Consider the following 12,188-nt stretch of genomic DNA (forward strand, 5'->3'; position numbering starts at 1 on the left):
AGTAGCCCTGTGTAAGTTTTTGAAGCATAGATCAGCCCTCTAGCTAGAGTATTGTATTACTTTTGTTATATGATCATGAGAGCTTCACAAAATTAATCGCAGTAGCACCTGTGCATATTTAAAGATGAATTTTTACCATAACTTAATCTTTATAAGTATAATCCATCATAAAAATTTGAGGATCAGAAACTTAATATAACTTGAGTTATAAAATTCCAGCTTAAATTCAAAGGTAATTCCTAAATAATATTTATTATGCATGAAAAATTATGAAACTTTTCTGAAATGTTAGTCTTGAGTAGTTTATGATGCCCTTAAAATTTTAACTCTAGTTTTAGTGTAAAACCTCAGATATAATTGCATCTTGAAATTTCAATGTTGATCTTGTTTAAATTGGTAACTTAGTTCCTTTTTGGAATAAAAATCCAATAAAACTCTAGTAAATATATCAAATATCAATCTGTGCTTAGTAAATTTTGTAGCTCCTGTTTTGAACTATCATGCACTGTAAAAAAAATTGTTTAAGTTAAACATATTGTTTAATTAAGTGGGTTGTTCTAATTATCTATGGTATAAACTATCTAGAGTAATGTTATTTCAATTAAACTCTCTTATGGTAATGTTCATAAGTATTAATTTAATTTTACTAAATTACAATTTGTCTAAAATTAATTCAAGGTTAACCATAATTAAATAATAACCTAAAAATTAATTACAATGTTTAACTAATAAAATAAATAGAAATTGCTAAGTGTGTGTAGTGTGGCTTAAGGTAATTAGATACGCTACCTAATCTAGTTAAATTGGATGTTTAGGGTAACCCCCCCCGGTTGACTAACGAGACTAGTTAGTTTAGTTAGTACTCGATAAATGACTGCCCAGTGCAGGGTAGTTAAGTTGATTGTTAATATGTAATGCTCTTTATTTAGATTGCAACTTTATCGTGAACTGAACTACAAATGTATGCATCCATTAAACTTCATTTTGCATATCATGTAGAATCGACCACTCTCGCCGACGGGGATTATCAGCTGATCCCGGAATAAGAAGGAGGTTATTCTGAAGACCCCGGAACTCTCGTCGCGGATTTCTCTGAAGCCCCGAACCAAGGTTCGGAAGAAAATAATTTGACTAACCCCAGCCCCACCAGCGAAGGCAAGCCCCGGACATAACCCCTATTTTATTACACTGCAATCTATACTATTTACATATATATCTTTATGCATTACGTTCTTAGGAGTTGTTTGGAAACCTTAGTTGCATATCTCCAGGAACCGATGTATTGAACACTAGAAATTGAGTCCGAATAGCTGCTCTGCTTATAGGACCGGTAGAAGTCGAGTGATTTCCTGTCACTCGCGCGATATAGGAATTGTGATGTTTACATTTCTGTTATCACTATAAGGATGACGGACGGGAATTTTATGAGGTATCATGGTCAAGATGGTACCCCGTCTGTTTTGATGAATTTGGTAAGGTCGCAGTGTGTGGTAGCGGTGGTTAAGTGTTTGAAAGTACTAGCCACATGCCGTGAAATATGGTAAGCGGTAAGCCTAGTAACCGATCGGCCCGAGGAGTGGACATACCTCCCACCACATGTATTTGCTTCTTTTGGTTACTTTGTTCGACGTGTAGGCATACGTGTTGCTGGGCAACCAGGAATACGGGTTTTGTAGTCGCGCTACAGACGTATGTCCTGCACTTTGGAAGTGCGTATGACCTGCAGTCGCTTGTGGTGGATCTGATCCACGAGTCGGAATGAAAGGCAAACGGTTGCTTCGGAATGACCCTGCGGTGTTCCAAGCGTGTGTGTTAGGTTTACCTTGCAAGGGTTGAATCTCGATTCAGAATCGTCCGCCTCTCACGATGTATGAGACTGCTTACCCCCTTTATCACATAGAGTAACAAGAGTAATTATGTGATTATCTAAGATGATGTTTGCGTAAAGATTTTACCATGTTTGACTAGTCATAGGTGCTTACCTAGAATGGTTAATCAACTAGAACCTGAAAGTTAAAAGCTAAAAATAAGGATCTACTCTTTGTTGCTTTTCGGCTGAAAACCCTACCCAAAGCTAAAAGCCATCATGAGTCTAGTTATGGGCTAAGATATACCCAATTCCGGGTAAGTCTTGCTGAGTATTAGTATACTCAGCCTTGCTTTTGTTGATTTTTCTCAGGTAATTTAACCGATGAGCCCGCTTTCATTACACCGTGGCCCTACCCTTTGCCTGATGGTTGGTCGGTGGAGTGGGATCCATCCCCGACCAACACCGATTCCGCTGAGTGATATCATGCCAGGGCTAGCATGGTATCTGTAATAACGTCATGTACAATGTTTACGCTTTTCAAACTCCGCTGCTTTATCTTAAGACTTAAACTTGTTTTGTAATAATTTCCTCTGTGAGAACAAATGATGTTTTGTATATTATGGTAATATAACTGCCTGTGGTGTAAAATGCATTGGCCTTATATCTCTGGACTCACCTTCGTGTGAGGTACCTTGTTGGATCCTGCGTTCGGTGGTTTATTGGGATGTTACCCGACAGGCCAATAGGATTATACCGTTTGAAGCACGACGTAGCCCTCCAGAGAAGGACTCGCGTACTTGAGCCGGTGTAATTCAGGTTGGTTCTGCCACAGCTGGTATCAGAGCTAACAAGGTATACTGGAGATATAAAGTGCCTTAAAAATACTTTCGGTATAAAATTTGACCAACAAAGTATTTTGCAAAAGGTACGTTGGATTCGTTAAGGTTGTGCTTAGTACGTAAAGCCCTAGGGTGATATTTAAGGGAAAATTAGAGGTGGCTGTAACATATATATATATATATAACTCTAACTTCAAGCATTACTTTTCTGTTGAAACTTAAATTTTGTGCACAACCCAACCTTACTTTCTGTAACGACATCTTCGATCGTGAGGTAAGAAGGTAAGGATCCTCAGCCAACTGAGGGAGCTTGGCCTTCCTGTCGGTGATGCGAACCGAACGCTGTTTCTCAAGCAGTGGCCTACTTGAGATGCTGCCAATGTACCAATTTCGGTTGACTACATTGGGAGTATATGGTTCGGCGCAGGGTATGGCGATCGCTGTTCATACCCCCGCATTTTGCGGTACCCCCGTGAATACGTTATCTCGATAACGTATGTTAACGTTGTCTGTACGGCGGTAATTGTATAGATGCTGTTTCTATAGTGAGCAGTAATGAATGGGGACGCTTTCATGACATGCTGGCATGAAAGGTTCATTGAATATATATATATATATATATATGCATTGTGGTTTTCTGCAGGTACACTAACCACGATTCTGAAACTAGGACGGATAGGGTTTATCGACTAGTTAATAGTGAGAGACGTATTTATATTGTGCCACCGTAACTAACCACGTAAGACCAAGATTACTTGGCAGTTAATTTTTGTTTATGAGATCGGTTAGTACGTACATGCATAATCCATTAATCAACTAAATTGAATGCTTAAATTGATGCTTCCTAAGAAATAGGCAACATGTTGGTATTTCTTAATTTGGGTAAGTAGAATCTTTAGTTGGGTATCTTAGGCATCCCTCTGATTTCCAGCCTTTGCTGTTATCAGAATCAACTTTCTTAATCCATTTACCTTGTGAGCTTTCCGCAGGGTAAATATATCTTACCATTTGCATTGTTGTCGCAGATGGCTGGTCCTTCCAATACCTTTTGGGATCAGGAAGGGCACTTTCACACCAATGGTTTACATTGGGAAGGGTTTCTTCGTCTTTTGTGGGAATCCTTGAGTATGTTTCATTATACAGAACCTCCTCTGTATGATGGGGTAGAGTATCGTGAAGAAGGAATTCCCCGCTGCAGGGTTAAGATGATAATTCCTCAACACCCTTTTCGCTCCTCATGGCAGCCCATAGAAGTGGAAGTGGTTGGATATCGTCTGGTTGACACCCTTGAAACTGCTGCCTTAGAAGCCATCAAACTTTTCTGCACTCAGCATCCGATGGAAGTTGCTGCATATCCTATTGGGTTATTTCCTACCATTGACCCTGATAATTCGGAATGGAATTTTCGGACAGAACATCTTGGTCATATGCTAGGAGATCTGGCTGAAGAAACCATTCGTATCGTTACCAAGTTTATGGATGTGCAATATCATTACCAGATGCTACTGCGTCATGGGGTGAGTCAGATAACTGGTGTGGCTCAAAGCCACTATCGGAATGCTGACCATCAAGTAACCCAAATAGAAGAATTACAAGCCTTGGTAACACAAAAGGATGAAATCATTGCAGCAAGGGATGAGATAATCCTCCATCGTGAAGATCAGATTAATGAGAGTGATCATATTATCACTCAGCGTGACACTGTTATTGAGTTCCTACAGGCACAAATTCATGATCTGATACTTGTGGCTGATGATGCACAGGCTCACATTGAGGAATTGCAGCAACAACCGATACTTCACGCTATACCCATAATGCCTAAAGAAGAAGAAGAAGATCCAGAAGAGATTGAGGGTGTTTCAGAGATTGACTCTGAGCATGGGGATCCAGTTCTTAGTCCCCATCACTCTTCTTCTGGCAGTCAATCTTCTGTAGGCAACTTCGATGATTTTTAGTTTAGCAAATCGTCGACTATCTAGATGTAACCTATGGGGAGTGTAATAACTTAAGGAGTGTGTAACTTCGCTAGATCTCATGCCAATTGTTGTAACATAGATGGCCTGCGTAGAGATCTTTCGGATGTACGATGCGGAGAACAAACAGAACCAATATTGTAATATAAGTTTCCTGTTTTATCATCCTGTTCATTATCCTTATGATTCTGAAATGAGATGATTGAATGGAGTATGTGCTTTGTTTATATCTTCTGAAATTGGGAGTAAGGCTATATGGTTAATGATGGACATCTCCTTTGTTTCAGATGGTTGGAGCCACACGCGGAACCCCGGAAGGTTTCCGGGCGGATCAGGCCAGCGGTTCCCAACAACCGCCACCACCTCCTCCCAACCTTGCCGAAGTCATGGCTCGGCAAACAGAGCTGCTCAACCTGCTGGTACAAGCCCAGCAAAACCAGCAACATCAATTCCGAGGAGGCCGTGATGATCGCAATCCTCCTGTGGCTAGTTACCAAGATTTTCTTAGTACCCAGCCGCCCTTTTTCAGTAAGGCCGAAGAACCTTTGGATGCCGATGCCTGGCTCCATATTATTGAATCGAAGTTCGCTCTCCTGACCATACCATGTGCGGACTCTAGCAAAGCTTCCTTTGCTGCTCAACAACTCCATGGTGCTGCTCGGATATGGTGGGATAATTTCTGCGCCATGCAGCCCGCAGATCATGTCATAACTGGGATGAGTTCCGGGTCGCCTTCCGAGCACATTATATTCCAGCCGGATTATTGGAGCGAAAGCTTAATGAATTTCTGGCTCTTACTCAAGGTGCTAATACAGTTCTACAGTACGCACAGAATTTCAATCATCTGTGCCAATATGCGGGGTATCATGCGGATAATGATGCCAAGAAACAAGACCGTTTCCGTCGGGGCCTTAACACCAAACTCAAGGAACGCCTGAATCTTGTGAGGGCTAATACTTTCAGTGAGTTGGTTAACATGGCCTTAACTCAAGAAGATTGCATCATGGCACATTATGCCGAGAAAAAGCGGAAGACTCCTACTGGACCCTCGAGTGCTCAATCACCGAGGTATCGGGTTGTTCCCAATACACCATTCAGAGCACCGCAGCGGAATGCCCCAACAGGCCGATTGGTTTTCAGGCCGTCCCAACAGCAGGGAAGGTATAGACCTCCCGTTCCTCCGCAACAAGTACAACCATCTGGCCCACGGCCAAATGTTCAACAAGTACCACAGAGAGGCAGCAACTATCGCTGTTTCAATTGCGGAAGTGCGGATCATTTCATCCGGGATTGTCCGCGGCCCAAGAAACCTAATCCAGGACAAGGCTCTACCCAGGGTAACCAGAATAAGGGCAAGAAGCCAGTGATGCAAGTCCGGCAAGGACGGATTAACTTCACCACTTTGACAGAACTTCCAGACGGAGCTCCCGTCATGTCGGGTACATTTTCTATTCACCACAAACCAGTTGTTACTTTATTTGATTCTGGAGCAACACATAGCTTTATTAGTAACAACTGTGGTACCCGACTAGGACTTGATTCTTGTCCTATCCAGGGGTCATACATGATTTCTACCCCTGGAGGAAAAATCACCTCCAACAAAATGGTTAAAAGTGTGCCAATTCAGTTAGGTAGCATTGAAATCAAAACTGATTTGGTTTTACTAAGTTTGGAGGGTATCGATATTATACTTGGGACAAACTGGATGATGAACATCGAGTCCGGTTAGACATATCTTCCCGAGTTATCGAAATTGATTCACCGTATCGTGGGGCCATTACTCTTTATTTGCCTCAGCCAGAATATCTGCATCCTTGTACTTATGCTATCACAGATATCAAAGTCAAGGATATTCCTATAGTATGTGAGTACCCCGATGTCTTTCCAGACGACTTGCCTGGAATGCCACCAGATAGAGACATCGAGTTCATCATTGAACTTCAACCGGGCACTGCTCCTATTTCAAAGAGGCCGTATCGCATGCCTCCAAATGAATTAGCAGAACTGAAAATTCAGCTTCAAGATCTTCTTGATAAGGGGTATATACGTCCAAGCGCTTCACCTTGGGGTTGTTCTGCTCTCTTTGTCAAGAAGAAAGACGATAGTCTGAGGCTATGTGTCGATTACCGTCCACTCAATGCGGTTACCATTAAAAATAAGTATCCTCTTCCCCGCATTGATATCTTGTTCGATCAACTAGCCGGAGCTAAGGTCTTCTCCAAGATTGACTTACGCTCTGGTTATCATCAGATCAAGATTAGGCCTTGTGATATTCCAAAAACGGCCTTCTCGACCAGATATGGACTTTATGAATATCTGGTTATGTCATTTGGACTTACTAATGCACCGGCATACTTCATGTATCTCATGAATTAGTATTTATGCCGGAATTAGACAAATTTGTCGTGATCTTCATTGATGACATTCTGATATATTCCAAAACTAAAGAAGACCATGCTAAGCATTTACGTGTCGTTCTTCAACGACTACGTGATCATCGCCTTTATGCCAAATTCTCGAAATGTGAATTTTGGCTGGATAGTGTGAAATTTTTGGGACATACTATCTCTAGTGAGGGCATATCGGTTGATCCAACCAAAGTTCAAGAAGTTATGGACTGGAACCCTCCCACTTCAGTCCATCAAATCCGAAGTTTCCTTGGATTGGCAGGATATTATCGCCGATTCATTCCAGACTTCTCCAAAATAGCTAAACCTATGAATGAGCTACTTAAGAAAGAAGTTAAATTCCGTTGGGATGATAGGTGTGAGGAAGCATTTCACACCTTGAGAAAACTTCTGACGACTGCTCCAGTATTAGCTCAGCCAGATAGTACACAGCCTTTTGATGTCTATTGCGATGCTTCGGGAATTGGCCTTGGTTGTGTCCTTATGCAAAACAACGGGTTATTGCTTATGCATCCCGAGCACTTCGGAATCATGAGCAAAATTATCCAACACATGATCTTGAATTGGCAGCAGTTATCCATGCTCTCAAGATCTGGAGATATCATCTTATGGGGGCTAAGTGTAACATTTACACTGACCATAAGAGCCTCAAGTATATTTTCACTCAAGCTGATCTAAATATGAGGCAAAGGCGTTGGTTAGAGTTGATCAAAGATTATGACCTTGAGGTACACTATCATCCGGGCAAAGCTAATGTGGTTGCGGATGCACTTAGCCGCAAAGCACACTGTCATTGTTTATCCATAGCAACTTTCAGTGACACTCTTTGCCATCAGATGAGAAAACTCAATTTAGAGATCATTTCTCAAGGTAGTCTAAATCTGTTATCTATTGAATCCACTCTCCAAGATAAAATCATTATGTCTCAACTTAATGATGAGGGTGTCAAAATTATCAAATCCAAGTTATCCCAGGGAGAAGCTAAATATAAGTGTTTTCGCACTGATCATCAAGGAATCCTGTGGTTCAACAATCGTATTGTTGTACCTAAAGATCATCAGCTTCGCAAGAAAATCCTTGATGAAGCACATTTATCCAAGTTCTCTATTCATCCTGGTAGCACCAAAATGTATCAAGATCTACGGCAACATTTTTGGTGGACCAGAATGAAAAGAGAAATTGCTAAATATGTGTCTGAGTGCGATACGTGCCAGAGAGTCAAAGCTAGTCATCTCAAGGGTTCTGGTACACTTCAGCCATTACCCATTCCATCATGGAAGTGGGAAGACATTAGCATGGATTTCATTGTCGGTCTTCCCAACACATCTCAAAAGCATGACTCCATATGGGTGATCATTGATAGACTCACGAAAACAACTCATTTTCTTCCTGTGCATACCACTTACTCTGCTAAGAAGTATGCCGAAGTCTATCTAGAACAAATCGTTCGATTGCATGGGGTTCCAAAAACCATCATCTCTGATCGAGGGCCCCAATTTATCGCACGATTTTGGGAGCAATTGCAATCAGCTCTAGGGACCAAATTGATTCGAAGCTCTGCGTATCATCCCCAGACTGATGGGCAGACTGAGCGAGTTAACCAAATCCTTGAAGACATGCTCCGAGCTTGTATTATTCACTATGGTACAAGTTGGGACAAGTGCCTTGCTCTAGCTGAATTTGCTTATAACAACAGTTATCAAGCTAGTCTTCAAATGGCTCCTTTCGAAGCGTTATATGGTAGCAGATGCCGAACTCCTTTGAGTTGGTCTGAGACTGGTGAACGCAAAATCTTCGGACCGGATCTAGTCATTGAAGCCAAAGATAAGGTTAAGATTATCCAATCTAATCTTAAAACCGCTCAGTCCAGACAAAAGAGCTACGCAGATAAGAGGAGGAAACCTCTGCAATTTCAAGTAGGAGATTTTGTCTATCTCCGAGTGTCTCCTACCAAAGGTGTCCAACGTTTCGGCATCAAAGGGAAGTTAGCACCTCGATATGTCGGACCCTTCGAAATTCTCAATGTTTGTGGCCCAGTGGCTTACAAGCTTCGCCTTCCATCTCAATGGGCGGCTATTCACGATGTCTTCCATGTCTCTCAACTAAAGAAGTGTGTCAAAGTACCCACGAAAATCGTTGAGACATGTGCCATTGAGATTGAACCCGATTTATCGTACATCGAACAACCTCTTCAAATCCTGGATACCAAGGAAAGACTCACCAGAAGAAGGGCAGTTAAGATGTACAAAGTTTTATGGGATCATCACACCGAAGAAGAAGCGACTTGGGAAACTGAGTCTTATCTTCAACGGAATTTCCCAGACTTTTTCAAGCCAATTCCCAAATCTAATCATCCATTTCTGATCAGCTTCAGAATCTCGGGACGAGATTCTTTTAAGGGGGGAAGGCTGTAACATTCTTGTAATTAGAATATAGACGCTAGGTATGGGTGTATTATATGTAAGCATGTTATAGTGTATACAAGTTGTACAAAACATTAGGGGTATCATTGTAATTTAGGAATTGTGTAATTACTTGAGTATAAGTGTGTAAAAGTACTTTTAAGTGGTAAACCTAAATCATTGTACGGAAGAACAGAGCAAAAGTTAAATAAAACATAAGAAAAGTAGACTTTATTGGAAACTAGGGATCCATGTGTAATTAACACAAATATAAGGGGTTTACATGTGAAATGGTTAAAAGGTAAAAGTAAAACTCAGATTTACTTAAGGGCTAAAATGTAAAAAGAACTAGTCATGATTACTGCAGGAAATCTTGCAAAAAGACCCTAAACATTAAAGCATTTTGTTTGAATTACAAGACAAAGTTTATAATTTGAATTGTGTTCTAAAGTTTAAAATATAACTATATTCTTTGAGATTTTGAACTTGAACCTTAAAGCAGTCTTGTAGGATTTGAAATTCTCTACAACTTTGCTTTAGACATTTTCCTCACTAGACTTTTGTATCAACAGGAATTCTTCCTTTACAGAGGAGTCCCTGGAAATTTCTAAATTTGCAAATCAGTCCTTCTGACTCCTATCTGCCTTCTTCCTCCTCTGGCACCCCTGCTTCTCCTCTGCTCTGCTTCTGCCGCCGCCGCCCACCGCCGGCGCAGCTTCCCGAGCACCACCTCCTGCTGGATTCCTCTTCCACGCGTCGCCCCTTGCCTTCTCCACTTCTGCTCCCCTCCCTTTCTGGCATCCCCCGCGCTTGCCACGCGCACGCCGTCGCCGTTCGGCCGCCACCGAGCTGCCGCCGTGGCGGGCTCCAAACCGAGTGCCCAGCTTCTATGTTGCGAGCGCACCAGTACCACTAGGATCTCCTCGACCTATTCCAACTATCAGCTCACCATTTCCTCGCCCCTAGCCCCTGGAACGCCGTAGCCATCGCCGCCCGAACGCCGGCGAGCACGAGCTCATCGTCGTCCCATTCCCCTGCAGCTGCTCCGCTTGCACCCACCTCGCCTTTAGCTCCACCGCATCCTCGCACAGCTGTCCGGCCAACCCTTCTCCCCGCTCGGCCACCGGAGAGCCGCCGCGCCATTCGTTCCGGCCGCCGCCTCGGCCTCGCCGTGGGCAGGCCCGTACGGACTTTCCCGAGCCCATCCAAGACTTCCAGAAGGTTGCCCTCAACTCACTCGTGCTGTTCCCCTCTTCTTTCCCCACCGCCGGCGACCAACCTTGCCGGAATCGACGGTCAAACCTGTGTTCCCCGCTCTGACTCCGGCCAAGGGCTACATTGCAAGCCTTTAAATTCTTCTAGGGTCCTTTATGCAAAGTTTCAGTCCCTCTCTCTATTTCAAACCAGTGAAGTTCAAAAATGTGTAGAAAATCATAGGAAAATCAGAAAATTACCAAACTTGTTGGGTTAGAATCCTTGTGATAAATTCTACAACTTTTATTTCATAATCATGCTATGAAAATGCATAGTTTGTTCTGTATTTTAAATATAAGTAAAGGGATGCTTTAATTGAATCCTGTGATCCAAAGCCTTGCTGCTGTTGGTTTTTGGAGCAAGTGTTGTAGGTGATGTAAGTAGCCCTGTGTAAGTTTTTGAAGCATAGATCAGCCCTCTAGCTAGAGTATTGTATTACTTTTGTTATATGATCATGAGAGCTTCACAAAATTAATCTCAGTAGCACCTGTGCATATTTAAAGATGAAATTTTTACCATAACTTAATCTTTATAAGTATAATCCATCATAAAAATTTAAGGATCAGAAACTTAATATAACTTGAGTTATAAAATTCTAGCTTAAATTCAAAGGTAATTCCTAAATAATATTTATTATGCATGAAGAATTATGAAACTTTTCTGAAATGTCAGTCTTGAGTAGTTTATGATGCCCTTAAAATTTTAACTCTAGTTTTAGTGTAAAACCTCAGATATAATTGCATCTTGAAATTTCAATGTTGATCTTGTTTAAATTGGTAACTTAGTTCCTTTTTGGAATAAAAATCCAATAAAACTCCAGTAAATATATCAAATATCAATCTGTGCTTAGTAAATTTTGTAGCTCCTGTTTTGAACTATCATGCACTGTAAAAAAAATTGTTTAAGTTAAACATATTGTTTAATTAAGTGGGTTGTTCTAATTATCTATGGTATAAACTATCTAGAGTAATGTTATTTCAATTAAACTCTCTTAGGGTAATGTTCATAAGTATTAATTTAATTTTACTAAATTACAATTTGTCTAAAATTAATTCAAGGTTAACCATAATTAAATAATAACCTAAAAATTAATTACAATGTTTAACTAATAAAATAAATAGAAATTGCTAAGTGTGTGTAGTGTGGCTTAAGGTAATTAGATACGCTACCTAATCTAGTTAAATTGGATGTTTAGGGTAACCCCCCCCCCCCGGTTGCCTAACGAGACTAGTTAGTTTAGTTAGTACTCGATAAATGACTGCCCAGTGCAGGGTAGTTAAGTTGATTGTTAATATGTAATGCTCTTTATTTAGATTGCAACTTTATCGTGAACTGAACTACAAATGTATGCATCCATTAAACTTCATTTTGCATATCATGTAGAATCGACCACTCTCGCCGACGGGGATTATCAGCTGATCCCGGAACAAGAAGGAGGTTATTCTGAAGACCTCGGAACTCTCGTCGCGGATTTTTCTGAAGCCCCGAACCAAGGTTCAGAA

This window comes from Panicum hallii, chromosome 2 (assembly GCF_002211085.1).
Source record: "Panicum hallii strain FIL2 chromosome 2, PHallii_v3.1, whole genome shotgun sequence".
NCBI lineage: Eukaryota > Viridiplantae > Streptophyta > Magnoliopsida > Poales > Poaceae > Panicum > Panicum hallii.